This window comes from Anarrhichthys ocellatus, unplaced genomic scaffold (genome assembly GCF_004355925.1).
Source record: "Anarrhichthys ocellatus isolate YVR2014 unplaced genomic scaffold, GSC_Weel_1.0 scaffold16, whole genome shotgun sequence".
Taxonomy (NCBI): domain Eukaryota; kingdom Metazoa; phylum Chordata; class Actinopteri; order Perciformes; family Anarhichadidae; genus Anarrhichthys; species Anarrhichthys ocellatus.
Genome location: NW_022280046.1, coordinates 5,240,965 through 5,254,785, shown reverse-complemented (window position 1 = coordinate 5,254,785; position 13,821 = coordinate 5,240,965). Strand labels below are relative to the sequence as shown.

General features: G+C 41.0%; 1 pseudogene; it reads left to right on the top strand.

Moving 5' to 3' along the window:
- Window positions 1–8,614: 8,614 nt before the first annotated feature.
- On the top strand, window positions 8,615–13,821 carry LOC116388232 (zinc finger protein 25-like; annotated as a pseudogene).

Below are 13,821 nucleotides of genomic sequence, written 5' to 3'. Positions count from 1 at the left end.
ACGAATCCGTCGTACCGTCACACGAAGATACAATCAAACTGAAGCAGTTGGTTCTTTAGAGGTGCAGATTGGAGGTTTAGTTGTACGAATGTTTATTCGATGAGTTAAACCTCAGTTTTCTTAGCCAAAGAAGCCGTTTTATTGTGCAACTCAACCCGACTTAATCCAGACTAGAGCCGGAGCGATACTGGTTTCCTGAGGCTGAAATCAGGATATGAGTTTAAAAAGCAGCAACAATACATATTGACCAACATTTGTTTTTTAACATATTTATTGATGAGAATCTGTTGAAGTTGGATTATTAAAGAATTCTGACCAAGATAAGTACTGAGCAGGATGTTTCCCATCTGAAACATCTCTCTAATGGTCTATCAGCAAACCCTTGTTCCGATGCAATTAAATATCAGCTGATGGAATTTGAGCGGAAGCTGCATGAGGGCTGTTACTATAAAAATAGAACAAACGACCGGTTATTGAGGCCAAAATACATCGGACGTAATCAGATTCCCCGTGAGTGTATCTAACTTACTGGACAACAGCCATTTTTGGCACAAGTAACAGTAAATGCGTAAATATAAAGTAACACAAGCAGCACAAGTAGAGAGAGTCGTACAATCGGCAGACTGACTCTATAGTAGCCAGCATGAGCTACGGGTCACACCAGACGAAGCAGGGCTGTAGCAGTAACATCTCTTAGGGTATTAAATTGACTAAGAGTGTCTTAATGTATTAAAATTTGCGATTGTAAGAGGAAGAATGGGAATGAACGAGAACCTAGATGCACTTCAACCACAGCCCGCTTATCTTAATCTCACAATGTGCACTGCCTCCACACACACACTGGAAGGGACATTTTTCGTACTAAAATGTGTGACAGCAGGACTGTGCGTTTGGAATTATTTAAGAAATCTAAGTTTGAGTACCAGTAACAAAACTATGCTTTATTGAGCACCTTACTTTGATTATCTTTTTTTTTTTTTTTTTTTGACAAAAGAAGCTGAAGTTCTCAAATGGTAAAATTAAAAAATACAACCTAACCTTAACTGGCAAAATAATGATTTAAAGCTGCACTAATCAATATTTTTTATATCCAAAATGGATGAAATGAAATGAGACGAAAGGGGTCACTTTCACCCAACTCTGCAGCGCTCCTCAGAGCTATGGAGCTTTTTTCAGCCCCTTTTAGATCATTGTTTCGGTTTCACCCGCCAACCAAACCGTACACAGACTAAATCAGTGTCTAGCTGGCAAAGAAAGTGGATCATTTAGCAGCTAAAAGGTCCGATATCTTCTCAGGAGTTGGTGGTGACCAAACCAGAGCGTAAAGGGAGAGTGAGTAGTGGACTTACATTCTTTAGGTAATTTTCGTAGGCGGAAATTTCATACAGATACCTTTTTTACAATAAAGCCACTTTTACTGAAGGTAATATATATATAATATATATATATATATTTATATATATGGTTCAGGCCATCACATTGATTAAGAAACTTTGTATCAAGACAATAAAGGCGCTGCAGTAAAGCGACATGGGTTTGATCATTATTTGAAGAAATAATCAAAATGTCAGGGAGAAGAAGTAAAAGACACATTGCATGAAACAGTGAGAATAATAAACAAATAAAAGAAGTGTAAATACATCAATGAATAGATACATTGCGTATTATTTACATCGAGGTCAGAAGCCAAACATGTCTTGTAAGGATACCCCCACTATTAGACTTTGAATTGAATCAAAACGGTTAAATGTAAAGATATTAAAAAGGTGTGTCACCGTTACTCGTACAGTCACACTTACAGCTCTGGGAGGCTGAACTTAAGAAACAGTGAGCTTATGTTTCACAGCTTTAATGTTTACCATGTTCACCATGTGAGGAGAAGTCTGTAGAATTCATCCTCTGAGGACCATGAATGTACAAAGCATTGTGCCAATCCTCCCAATAGTTGTGGATACATTTCAGGCTGTGGAGAGATCGACCCACAGAACAAAACTAAATGAAACAAAGCGATAATATGTTTGACTTTCGTTAACCACATGTTTCCATTCCACTAAAAGAAGGAATTTAACTTAAAAGAACCAAAATTCAGCAAAACACTAAAGACATTGAATTGTTGAAAAGACACCAAATAAAATGAAGACCAAAAATGCCCATTGAGGAAATACGAGTTTTAAGAAGTTACAAATGTCAAAAGGTATTATGATAGAAATATCAGACATAGCGTCCTCACGGCATCGATAAAAAGACCAGTATTTCCTACAAGCAGGAAAACACTCTTGAAGCTCACACACAAATATTTAAAGAAAATCTTAATTCAAAAGAAGAATGACTGCAAGTCTTAAGTGTAAAACCATGCTGGTGTCCGCTGCAGTTTGCCCTGTTCATGAGGAATCATAGGAAGGTGTTGGCCAGAAGAACAACGCACTGATGATTTAACTGTTCTTTTAGTGAGTGATGTCGGACATGACGAGGCAAAGGAAAAAGGAGGTTGACGTGAACACGCAGGGGTTTGCTCATTAAACAAAAATCAATGAGTTTAAAGTTTTAAAGTCCTTTGTAATTCTTTCTGTAGCGTTAAGTAGCAGGAGGCAGTTCAGTTATCAAAAGCTTAACGTATGTTAAAGCCAGGTGTGAACAGGGTCCTAGTCAGTTCCAGATCAGATGTGATATACTTAGTACAGCACAAGTACACTATGTGTATTCTGTAATGATACACAGGTAGATTGCACAATGTTTTGAGGAAGAACATGCTTTAAACATGCTATATTCATTTTATCTTAAGACTCTGCACCAGTTGTTCCACATGAGGTTTCAAAGGAAGACTGCTGTCTAACTAAATTCCGAGATATTTATAAGATTGAACAATGTCAAAGTCAGGGATATAGCTGTATGTAAATGCACAACAGTGTTCTTGAGGATTAAACACATTCAGTAGACTGTAATCTAGACATGGGTTGAGTTGGATACAGGAGTGTTTGTCCTCTGTATAAAAACATGATATTGGTCGGAGTTGGAGTGATGATATTGTTCATGTAGATCAGGGGTCACCAACCTTTTTGAAACTGAGAGCTACTTCAAGGGTACTGAGTAGTACGAAGGGCTACTTGTTTGATACAAACTTCCTGAATAACAAAGTTGCACAGATCACCTTTTAATAATAATAATAATAATAATATATGTGAAGAGACTGTCTGATCACATGTCAATGTTAATTATTCCTCACAATAATTATTAACAATGATTTCCACAACATGATGGTGGGAAACAGATATATTTAAACATTTATTTCTGTTCTTCTGTTTCAACATTTGAAAGTCAGAGGTATCACATCTCTGATATTTTAGTAAATATCTTTGACAGTTTTGTATGAATAAGCACATTTGTAGCATTTAGTTCAAAATCACACCTGTTATATTTTTGTAAAAATGATCACTTCTAACATTTTTTATGAAATCATTAACTGTCATATCTTCAAATCATGTCTCGTTTGTACTAACCACTTTTGTAACAGTTTTGAACAAATCAACTCTGTCCCGTGTTTATACAAATCATCAGTTATGAATATCCTGTGTTGTTTGGCTTTGGAGCGGATGACATTTATGATATTCAGACATGAGTCATCACATGATCAAAGCCGGTTACTTTTGCACATAGCGCCTGCTGGTGAATGATGCAGTGGTAATGTAGACATTTTGGGAAGTCTGGGTCACCTTTACATTGCGCAATGAAGCCTGCATGCCGGCCCGTCATGGCGGGAGCCCCGTCTGTTGTCACCGACACCATTTCTAATGGTACCTTTTTCTCCACGAAGAAACTAGTAAAAAGTCTCGTCTATAGCCGAGGGGGGGTCCAACCCTCCGAGGTGCGCGAGTATCTTCGGGCGCCCGCGTTCAAACCTCTAGTCTGGCGCTTTTCGGTCGGATTGCGTTGCTTCGCCTCTACCCCCGTCACCCAAGAGTTGTTGCCCGACTGTTCCGAGAACTGACGGACCTGACGACGGGGTGCGCTCGCCGTGCGCCTCTGGGTACCCGACTCTCTTATGATAATTTTAAAATCTACAATAATGCAAGCGTTTTTGATTAAAAATGAACAGCAACTAAAATATTTAGACGGAGCTCCATGGTGACTTATGCTATTTTTAGAACATGCCTTGCGGGCGACTCACATGGTCCCTGCGGGCGACCAGGTGCCCGCGGGCACCATGTTGGCTACCTCTGCTCTACGCTATCAACAAAAATGACCACAGCATTGTTCATCCGCGCTGCGGATGAACAATGCTGTGGCCGACAAGCTTCCCCACAGAGACAGACAGACAGACAGACACGGAGAGGGAGAGATTTTTAGAAAACCTTTATTTTCTTTGAACATGTTTCTTTATCATTTTAAACGGTTAAACAAATAAAGTCCAACAAACAAATGTGTCTTTGATTGTCTTTAGACTGTGAGATGTTATTCTCACTTAGCACCATCTTTGTCCAGTTCTTTGTTCACTTTGTGAACTATTTTCTTTAGTCTGAAGCCTTCCTACTTCTTGAGACCTCCTCTGTCCTTGCTTCTCATGTGAGACCTGGCAGAGCTGGAGAGCTTCTCCTTGTCAGAGAGGTAGTCCTCCACTTTGGCTCCTCTCACATTCTTACTCCTCTTCAGAAACTCCTTGATCTTCTCCACGCTGTAGTCTCCAGAGCTCCTACAGCTGCCAGCACCTTGTTTAGAGGGCTCACTGTCAGCAGCAGCGCCCTCCTCCTGACTGGACTGAGTCCTCTTCCATACTGGACTCAGGGTCCTCCTCCAGACTGACTCACTCTGTTGCTCTTCCACTTTCTTTCGTTGCAGTTTTCTTTGCCTGTGAGCTTCCACTGTCTCCTCTCTGTTTCCTCTTCAGCTGCGGGGCTTTGAGCTGCTCCTCGTCTGCTTCCATGTCCACCTCCCTACCTGTCTCCACCTGTCCTCCAGCACTCTCCCTCACCTGCTGGACCTCAGTTGCCCTGTCCTTCATCACCTCCTGTGTCTCACTTGTTTCCTCCACCCTAACCTCCTGTGTCTCACTTGTTTCCTCCACCCTAACCTCCTGTGTCTCACTTGTTTCCTCCACCCTAACCTCCTTTAACCCGCTCGTCCCCTCCTCCCTCCTCTTTTGGACCCCATCTGGCCCGTCCTGTCCGTCTTGCTTGTCCCCTCTGCCCTCTTCAGTACCTGTCTGGTTCTGGTTCTGGTTCTGGTCCTTATGAGAGCTGTTTTTCTCAGGACACGTTCTGCTCTGATGACCCACTTTTCCACAACTAAAACATTTAAAGTCATCAGTTGTTGCATAAATCATGTAGTCAAAGTCGTCTACTCTCACATTGAACACTAAATTCAGCCCCTTGCTCCTGTTGTTCGGGATCAAGCGCAGCTGTCTCCTGTGAGACACCACGTGCTTCAGGAGAGGAGACTTGCACCCAGAAGACACCTTCTTCACCTTAGACACTATCCTCCCGTGTCTTGATAGTTCTCTGATTATGTCCTCATCTCCGAACGGTGGGACGTTGGACACTGTTACCTTCACTGCCGGTGTGCAGAGAGGGTAAACGGGGAAGAACTTATCGCCCACCTCGATTCCGTTGTCAATCACCACTTCCGCATTTATGATGGTATCAAGAAAGATGACCACGGCATTGTTCATTCGCGCAGCGGACTTCACGCTGCTGTGGCCAACAAGCTCACCCACTGCCAGGCTGCATTCCTCCACTGAAACCGGGAAAGTCGGCGGGATCGTTAATCCGGTCATGTCCATGGTGGCGTTTAGCAGCCGACAGCTCGCACTGCTCGACTGCAACCACTCACAAAGACCCTAAAACCGGCTAAATGTTCACACAAACACCGTGCGATACACTATCTCATCCAACGTTTGACTAGTGACGAAAAAAATACCGTAAAAATCAGTGTTAATCGCTCTCAAACACGCTCTGTCAACTCCTTCCGCTCAGAGAGAGAGAGAGACAGAGAGAGACAGAGAGAGAGAGAGAGAGAGAGACAGATGACCTACTACAGCTTTTCCATCTTCAACTTTGAACTGGTGAACACACTTTTAAGTGGGGCAATAAAAAACATTTGTTGGTATCACATTCAGACTGTTCGGTAAGACAAGTGGCTGTCAGTGAGGGTAGAGTGTAGCAGAGGACACATATTAATAGTTTTATTTACTAAACAAACAACATATTCCTTGCTATTATTCTGCTATTAACCTGTTGTGAAATGATTTTGTAACTATGCACCATCAGTGGTGGGCCGTCAGGGCCAGCTAAGCCTTCTCTGCTGGCCTAAACAGAATCACAAAGTTATAGCTATTTTATCATTTAATCATTTTTCACAAATACACTACATGTGTTATCATTTTTTCCCCATTAGCTTATTTTCTCATTGCACAGCTCCTGTCTTCCTCTGTTGCTCTGCTTCCAGCACAGCTTGCTTTAAGTAGAGCTTTTATCCAATCAGATTCAGCCCCTATGTCTCTATGTAAAGAGAGAGGCTCGATGCCCGCTAGAGAGCCTTTGCAGACTAAGTGAATGGGGACGATATTGTTGATTGTCATAGTCTTCAACCACTCAGATCTTTAGTTTGACATGTTGGGCGTATTCTTTGACGTGCCAGTGGCACCGAGGTAGCCTGCTAAGTACGTCTGCATTAACGTGCAGCGCAGCATTTACATGCGCCGTGATTGGTCAGTGGGCCAGCGTGACTTTTGTCAAACAGAAAGCTAGCTAGCAGATCTTAGTGTTTAATAAGAGTTCAGGTTGAAACATATGTAAGAGAAGTTATGACATTTTCAGCATTTTGCTTGGTATAGATTCTTTTTTTTTTTTTTACCTAGCTTTGTTTTTTTTAACACTCAATGGCTGAAGGAGGAGAAATGGATTTGGTACTGACTTTGTTAACAAAGAAAGGAGGATGGACTTTGTCTTTAAGTGAAGGCAGCTTTGGTAAGTCAGCTGCTTTTGTTTTTTTTACATCTGCAGTAGCGTTTCTACTGTGTTCATTTGTCTATCGTGTCATTTTTATGAATAATATGAATGGCTCGTGCTCTAGCGCTGCAGCATTGCTGGGTTGATTTGTTGCTTTGTAGTGTCCAGTAGGCTTCCTGAGCACAATAAACACTTATTTCATACCTTATCATCCACTCTCATCTTCTTTCATCTACTCAGCTTTCTTCAAACTGCAAGCAACATAATAAAAATGTTCAATAAAGTTAAACAAACAGGGAAACTCACATATCACGGAAAGTATCTGTATTATGCTGTCATTTGGTCTTTTACTGGGATGTGTGGTTATTTTATTTCTGCTATGCCCAACATCGCCAGCAGAGGGCGCTCTAGGCAGTATACTGAACATCAGTAGCTAACGTAACTAGAGCAGAAGAAAGCCTTCAGTACTCATGGGTTAAGTGTAGTCAAAAGAGAAAGCGGCTTCTCAACTGACCTGATAAATGTCCTATATTTACAGGTAAACTGACTTTAAACAGAACCATGTCAGATATAACATCTGTATTCACTTGAGAAGCTTTAGTAACTGTAAAATGCAGATATTTCATTGTAGTCTAATAAGTTTTTTTCGCGCTTCTATTGTTAAAATGGCGGAGCTCATTGAAATAATTCTGCTGATTTATGCTAATCTAAAAGACAGTCCGGTTCTATGAGAGCTGAAGTTAGTTATATATTACTATATATGGATTATGGGAATGTTTATAGCAACGTAGTTAAGGAATGAGCCAGTGTCAGGCTGGAGAGCTAATTACATGTACCTACTGCTGTTTGAATGCTAATCGCTGCTAGCATGCTAACGTATTAGCTTATGTTATTAATACTACATGCTATCCCTCTAAAGCCACGGGTTCAGATGAGAATCTTTGACAAAATAAGAGTTCAGTCAGTATTCACTGTTGATGTTACTTTATTATCATTTCTGTGAGAAATGTGTGTGAAGTTGGAATCCTGTGATAGCTATTAGCTGTGTGTGTGTGTGTGTGTGTGTGTGTGTGCGTGCGTGCGTGCGTGTGTGTGTGTGTAAAACTCAGAATATTGCTTCTAGCATTTAGATATAGCTCTTTCTTAGACAAGACAATATGGCTGACAGATTTTGATGTTTGATGTGATTTTATTTTACTCTGCGAGACAGGCAGCGTTTAAGAACTTGCTAATATTGATTGAGATTGTGTGCGTGTGTGTTTGTAAAGTTCTTAAATGCAGAAAAGAGAGAAGCGGTAATATTGGCGTGTATATACTGTATATATTTTGACGTCTTTGGGCAGTAGCAGCCACACTGTCAAAATGTCTTGCGGAATTTTCTAGTTTTAACTAGATTTTATCAATTTTGAATTGTTTCTATTGTTATTGTTAATGTTATTGATGGCTGATTCTTTAGCTATTTTTGCAACGTTTTCAGCAGAAGTAACACTTCATGCATGGTTTTAGTGTCTTTTTGAAATGTAACGCTGCATTTTTTTGCGCTGCAAATGCTTCTGGCAATGAGTACTTTGATACAAGTTTACTCTCACTGAAGAAGAAGGTTTTTATTTCAACCTGAATATTTTTGTTGCCTGCCTACAGATGACTATATCTGGTTCTGTCCACGCAGGAACATGTCTAAAGTCCAACTGCTGAGACGTTTAGTCAACCAGCGACTAACTGCGGCTGCTGAGGAGATCTTTGGGATGTTTGAAAGAACCATAGCAGAGTATGAGGAGGAACTTTGTCGTTCAAAAGAGGAGAACGAGCGACAACAGAGGCAACTGCGCGCTGTTTTCATCCCTCAGCTCCGGTTACACAGAACAGGTTGGTTCACTGTTTATTCTCTCAGCTTCTTTATGACAGAAGATATTTACACGTTGTTCTCTTTGATAACACCACGTGGATTTTGCAGCTTGTTGAATTCTAAAATGATTGATATTTTCATGGTCACGTCCACGGTTACGTTGTGGCTGCTTCTGAAGGTTCTATCCACTGTTTCTACGGTGGCAGGTTTACGTACGTTAGTCGACTATAACTGCCCACATGGTCACATCTCAGCCGGACTTTATGGACGATGCAGGTTCTTTGAATACTTCTTAACAATGTTGGGTAGTGCCACACTTTTTTGCCATGTAAACTATTGATGACCTCATCGCTGCTGGTGCTTTGTGTCTTTACATTTTGTGTCGTCATGTCTGTTTGGTAACTGTGCACAGGGAGTGTAAGAGGGAATGATGGCAGGAAATAAAAGTGTACGTACAGGAGATTATTTGCTCAGTACTAATATTTCTTTTTAACGTCTCTGTGTGTGTTTACTGTTTTCCTGCAGACGTCCAGCAGCTGTTGGTGGTTCAAGAAGAGGTTCCCCCTGAGCAGCAGGAGTGGAGCTCCAGTCTGGACCAGGAGGACCCAGAACCCCCACACATTAAAGAGGAACCGGAGGAACTCTGGACCAGTCAGGAGGGAGAGCAGCTTCAAGGGCTGGAGGAAGCTGATGTCAAGTTCTCATTCACTCCTGTGAGGACTGAAGATGATAAAGAGGGAGCTCAGTCCTCACAGCTTCATCAAAGACAAACTGAACAGATGGAAACAGATGCTGATGGAGAGGACTGTGGAGGACCAGAAACAGGCAGGAACTCAGATCCAGATAGACATCCAGAACCAGATACTGATGAGAAGACAGGAGACTCTTCTGACAGTGATGATTGGAAGGAGACCAGAGAACCTCAGTCAGGTTTAAACTCTGTGAAACCTGATGAAGTCCATGTCAGTGATTCAAGACGTAGTGCTGGTGGGAAACTATTTACATGCTCTGAGTGTGGGAAAACATTTGGCCAGCGTGGAAGTCTGAAGTCACACATTAGAATCCACACAGGAGAAAGACCTTACAGCTGCTCAGTCTGTAAGAACTCTTTTAGCTGGGCTTCAACTTTACAGACACACATGAGAACACACACACAGGAGAGAAACCTTTCAGCTGCTCAGTCTGTAAGAGATCTTTTAACCATGGTCCAAATTTACAGAGACACATGAGAACACACACAGGAGAGAAACCTTCGAGCTGCTCAGTGTGTGATGGAAGATTTCACACGATTACTCATATGAGAGACAACCGGCTTTATTTATTTCCCGTCTGAATTATTTGCATGCATGTCTTGTTCGTCCAAGCAACTGTGTTGCTAAATTTAAGTAACTAATTGAGTCGCTTCATGATATTAATTAAATGGCAATTTCACTTGTTAAGTCAGTTTAATTTGGAAGTGTGAATGCAAGTATTGTAACCACACACCTCAGCATACAATGAAACTGGATAAGGACTTAGTTTTTCTGCACTGATATCCACTCATTTATCTGACGAAATCAGATATAAATATAAAAAAACACACTAGATGTCTGTAGTACATTTTAATATGACTTGAATTGCAATGAAGGACAAATCGAAGAATACCAGACACCTCCAGGGTAGAGTTATTTTTACACATTAAATGGTTTGTTGAAACATGCAAATACTGGTTGCTTGACTACAAATGTTTAGCACATTAAAATGAGTAGGGAAATGTGGTTATAACTCAGTGTGCTGGTGGGATGTAACATATCACTTGCAACTAAAACATTTCGGCCAACCTCTATGCTAATATAAAATCATACATGGTTATATATGCACATTAGAAGATTATCCAAAACTGAAGCTCTGTTCTGCAATTGCTATTAGGTTATGCACAGTGGCTTGAAAAGCATTTTAGAGGAACATTTGTATTTGTTTTCTTTACGTGAGAGGATCAATAAAGACCAGTTATGCTGACTGAGCACAAGAGACACTATTTGTTTGTGATGTAGGTGGATGAGCTGACACAAACAAGATGACAGAGGTAAAGGCAGCCAGGCTCATCCTTATCGGTTTTTCACTGCTTCATGGTAAGGAAGTATTTTGGCTATCTACTAAATTAGCAAAATAAAGAACATTGATGGAAGATGATCTGTTAAAAGCTGGAAGACACATTTTCCCACTGTAATGTTTGAAGAGACTAAAACTTTCAAGATGATTTGTAAAAAAACAATTATAAATACATAATAAAACAAGCGAGAAATGTATTTTCTCACTTTGTAGTCATACATCAATGAGCAAGAGAAAAGCTACTGTATAAAATATAAAAAAAAAGAAAGAGTTTTAGAGTATGATTATTGCCGCCTTGAATTTTAAACCTATTGTGACTGGATATGAGTTGTATAACAGTTTTGTGGCACATTCATGAATACTGTCATCATGAACTTGTGCCGTTTGTGATATCAGAAAGACTAAAACCCAGTAAGATGTGTTACAGGAAAAATAAACAGCTTTCCATAAACCATAAACCACTGAGTTCCCATAGTATGTATTCTGAGACAACACAACATACTATGTCAAGAGTCCAGAGCCACGTTAACTGCACTGTGGTGGCCCAGAGAGCTCAACGCACTGCAATTACAGAAAACACATTCAAATAGACACAACAGAAAGAAATTAAGAAAACATCTTCACCAATTCAACAACACATGGGCAGCATTTTTAAAACATTACCAATTTGACAAGTCACACATGGGCAGCCTCAATTTGACAACAAATGCACAGGATTAAGAAAATGTCTTCACCAATTCGTCAAACATATGCGCATCATAAGGATGAGCAATAATAAAATATGATATTTTACTGTCTTTCAATGGAATCATACCGTGATGAAACCATATATCCAGTTATTGTGATGAGGGGTTTCACGATTTCGATTCTAAATCGATTTAATCGACCTTCAAAATCAAATAGTAGACGAAACGTTTTGAATGATTTCAAAACTATTGCAATTCAACAATGTGCAAGAATGTGTCTACCATGTGTCATGGCAATCCATCGAGCATGGCCAAAATGAGAGAGAAAACAAAGAAGTGGAGTAGATCAAACATTATTTTCAATGTGTGACAAAATGGCAATTTTCTCAATGAATTTACACTTCATGAAGATTATATGACGCATGTTGAAAGCATGACAAAAAAAACACATTCCGTGTAATATAAAAGTTCTTATTAACTGGAGTCCCAAAACAGGCAAAGGTCAAACCAGTCAGTGGAGACAGGAGACAACAGTGGAGACAACTTATGCGGGGCAGAAGTCTGGAAAGCGAGGGAGGATGCAAACTAAACAATCTGACAGCGAATAGGTGGAGATGGGCCAGATAAGCAAGGCTGATTAGGGAAATGAGAAGCAAGTGAGTTTGGCCAGGGAAGAACAGGTGGTGGAAACGGCAGGAAAAGGGTTATTGCAGGGCAGGAGGGAGTGGCTGGATCTGGAATGACAGGGTGAGTTGGACCCAATCCCAATTTCCACACTCACGGACTCACAGACGTTGAGGTTTAGTTCTGTCCCACTGTCAAATCATCGAGTGTTTGAGTCTCTCTCTCCGACATTTTGGGCCCTTTATGAACCCTTTCCGTAAATCCGCATTTCTGCAGACTTTGCCCAAGGGAATTACCCACAATTCATAGCAATGTTGACGTTAAAGACGGGGTAAACAGTGAAAGCGTGGAGATGTAAGAAAAAAAGGGGTGAACAAAGAGGACGGCACATGTCTTCAGCCGGGCGTATTAAGTTCCCACTGAAACAATAAGGATTAAAGATGGAACATAAAAACACATGAAATCAGAGAAATGGAAGCAGATATTTTATTACACAAATTTATTCATCAAACATGTCATTTAAAATGACCCCTCATCTTGTGAGGAAGGAGCCTGGAAGACAGTAGCAAAAAGTATAAAATAAATACCCACAATTGTAGTTAACATTTTCTGACGTAATAATAACGTGATAGTTTGCAGCAAAGTGCTGTCCCATTCGTTCAAGATCGTTGACTTAATAATTGTTAATCTTTTTTTTTTAAATGCCCCTGGATTTCAGTCAGTGGGGGCAAAAATTGCCCCCTAAAAAATATGTAAATTTCCTACCCTGGCTTTGATGTGCTTGAGGGTAGAGATGAGCTCTGGTATACTCTAGTGGTCAGATTGAGGTACTACACTATTAGACCTAGTTCGAGTGTAAACTAATATTATCTTGCTAATAAGAGGTATAAAGAGTTTTTTTAGAGCAAGTTTGGCTTGAAGCGGAAGCACAGAAGGGATTAGTTTCAGCATCTGAGTCTAACATACGAGTGTAAACCACACATAGAATTTACTGTGTGGAAAAAAGACAGTTTGCTGAAGTCGCTGAAAAAGCTCATTTATTTGAAAGAAACAGCAAACAGACAGAAATAGAAAACATAGAACATAGAATCATCCCTTTCCAGAGCAACATTTGAACAGAGTGAACATTTAGCCTAGCTGGTGATTTGGAGCTGCTGTGGTTGGCAGACGTGTGTGTGCATGTGTGTGTGTGTGTGTGTGTGTGTGTGTGTGTGTGTGTGTGAGAGAGTGAGTGTGAATGTGTGTGATTCAGGCATCCTGTGTGTTGGCAGTACGTGGCCACAGGCCCAGGCCTCTCAGGATGGTTTCTTCCAGCTTCAGGTGATTGTTGTACTTCTCCAGCACCACACCAGCCGGCAGTCCTCCCTCCACCACCCCAGCACGGCAGGGACTAAAGTGTTGAAGGGAAAGAAGGACATAATCAAGCCACTCTCCCGGCCTCAACCACCACTGCCACTTGTGCTACCGGCAGTTAGAAACACCTCTGCCACCTCTACCATCAGCAGACCTGTGCCTTCTCTCTTTGCATCCACAGCAACCGCTGAGACTGCTGGCCCCTCCACACGGCCATACTGCCTGCTCCTCCTACTACATCAGTCCCTACAACTCTGCCCACAATGTCTGCTCCTCATGA